The sequence below is a fragment of the Phasianus colchicus genome, chromosome 5 (assembly GCF_987193195.1).
Source record: "Phasianus colchicus chromosome 5, bPhaCol1.hap1.1, whole genome shotgun sequence".
In the NCBI taxonomy this organism is placed as follows: Eukaryota; Metazoa; Chordata; class Aves; order Galliformes; family Phasianidae; genus Phasianus; species Phasianus colchicus.
The window spans coordinates 12860661-12863639 of NC_143440.1; positions in this window are offsets into that span (position 1 = coordinate 12860661).

Below are 2979 nucleotides of genomic sequence, written 5' to 3' on the forward strand. Positions count from 1 at the left end.
CGTTGGCTCTGAACTGATATACACACACCTTGGCAAGCATCCTTTGTATTTTCTTCCACTTCTGTGGCTAATTGCTTACACTGTCATTCAAAGAGATCATTTGGGTTTTGAGCAAAGAAACAGGCATCTCCTAAGAAAAGATGTTCCTTTCAGAGCAATACTCAGATATTTTAGGCAAACTCAAAGACAGGTGGCAGTTACTAATGTTTTGTATTGATATTTAAGTTTCTCACTAAAGACTTCTGATTGATAGAGGCTAGTCATATTCCTTACATGCTTAATGCTTCTTTCAGCAGAATTGAGCAGATTCATGTTCTTTACACAACATAACGAAACTCATCGCTGGAATAGATTAGGTTTCTTTATCTGTTTCATCTTGTTAATTATGACATCACATTTCATTCATTTATGCCGATCCAGCAATTAGATTTACTTTGTTGTTGTTTTCTCTGCAAGTTGTTAGTATTATCTTAATTTGTTTCTAATTTTAGTTTCAAAAGCCACTGTTTGTTACTTCCATGTAATTCTAACATCAGTTTATATCTTTGTCAGGAGACTGAAGTATGTTTCTACAACTTTTTGAAAGAACTAGACATAGTTACAGCTACAACCAGTGTAACATCATTTCCCAGTGCAGAGTCTCGGCTATAGGGCTGTAAGCATGATAATCAGGAGCAGAGCAAGGAAAGAGGAGAACAAAGGGTGAGTTATTCTAACACCACAGAAAAAGGAGGGGACATTTTTCCTTCTCCTTGTACCACATGAAATTTTACAAAGAAAGAATGATATAGCAGGAGATATTTTCAGAGAATCAAGGACTGAAACTTTTAATTTGAATGCATTTCTACCATACAAATCATTCTTCCTTTATGTTATATCTGCCTCATCACAAATGTTATTATAGATAATGCAGTATATGCTCTCAAGTGCTTACCACAGTTCAAGCTTTGTTTTCACTGCAGCGTTACATTTCAGTTTTAAGAATCTCACTCTCCCTGAAACGGAAGAAAAACATTTTATCCCCTTTACATTATTTACTTTTAAATACATGGAGAATTTTATAAAGAACTGTCGTAACATGGGTGCTGAACTCATCTTATGCTAGCCACAGGGTAGTGTCAGTTGTGTCTGAAGCAGATGCCTAGGAGAAGCCAGGGTTTTCATTTATTATTTCATCACAAGTTAACAAGAGTTCCAGTTTTACATTTCAACCAACCACTGAGCTGCATTCAGCATAAAATAATGCATATCTTTCCTTCAGTTGCTGTCTGATACCTAAATGTCCTTGTCAGCGTTAATTTTAGTGATAGGCTTGCATTTTAACAATATACTTAGGTTCATTTTTTAGAAGTAAAAACCGGCAGTTTTCTAAACTTTAGAATTATTGATCGGATTTATCTCTAACAATGATCAAAGCTGTAGTCCAGCTGTCAAATGTTTGTGCTAAATTGTGAGGAAGTCACAGTAAGTTAACTCCTACTGAGCAGACCCTACATTTGCTGCCTAAACATTTTTGAGATGAGAGTCCAAATTACAGATTCATACTTGTTTGTCCAATTCATAATCTGATATGAATCATTATCTGTTCCACATGTCTGCATAGATAGCGAAGACTGAGTGTGTATTTTCCCAGAAGAGGTCAGTCAGGTCCAGTCTGTCAGCAAACAAGCCTGACCTGATACTGCCCATCTTGTTGTCCTCTGGGGAAAGGACATTATTCTTCAGACCCAAGCTAATGAGGTCTCAATCTGAACATAATCAAATCACATTATTTTTGAGGATTAATTCTGAGATAAACTTTATCTCACTGTAAGGAACATCTGATTTAGAAGTTATTCAACGTGCTGAAGTCACACCTACACATGGAACACGTAACTGATTTGACCTTTAACATGGCTTGTTTTCAACAATGACATCTTTCATTAGGTTCTCTCATCCACAAAGAGACTGAAAGTATTACATTATCCACTTACAGCATGTTTTCTTCTATGGTATGGATTTCTCAGGAGCTTTTTAAGAGATTAAAAAAACTTCACTTGCAGCTATATCAGGAAGTAGAATGCTATAATCACAGATAAACAAGGGACTGGAATATCATGGGCACCAGTGCTTTGACCTGTACTCTGCTTTTCCTTTAGGAGCTGATTTACAGGAAAATTGAATGTAATCTCATAGAGGCATCAGTTCCAAGACAAAGACGCAGATATTTTGTTCTGTACTTGGCTGGGATTTCAGTATGAGGAGTAAGGGGTAAGAATTGGTCAGTGGTGTATAAATTTTTATCTTCCAGTGCAATATATGTAAGAAAAAAAGCCCCAGTCCATAGTTTGTATTGATTAGTTTTTAACTGGATTAAACTGAATCTCAGTGCAGCCACAGACTTACAGTGTTTTATTTTAAGTGGGTGAGAATGAGGCAACTGCTGCCTGCAGGCAGTACCAGGGCCAAGGAGCATTCCCTTCTGCTTCCTCCTGTCAGCCCACTGGCTTGGGGGCCAGAGGCATGAACCAGTGCAGCCCCAAATCTGCTCCCAAGGGAGAACAGGTGATGTTTCGAATGCTGACACTGCATTGTTTTTGGGTTTGCATAGGGGGTGAGCATATACAGCCAGGTATGGCTGGGGAGGCTTTGGGCTGTGCACAAGCATACAACATCTTTTGTGGCTTAAGTCTTGTGGATAAGCTCATTTTTGCCTTCCTATTTGTTGCTTGCTTTCTGGAAAGAAGTAAAAATATTTCATAAACAAATTGATATCTTTTATTCCTGACATTGGCTGCATCACCACAAAGCTATTCACTCACTGAGTAAGTATTTGAATGCTACATGTTCTGTATTCATAAAAAAAACAAACTAATGAAACTGCACCACCATGAGAAACTAGATATTAACACCACATACTTTACTGACATGTTGCAGTTCAAAAGAGAAATCCCTGAAAAGTAGAAATACCCACGAATTATAGTAGCAGTTTGCTACAGG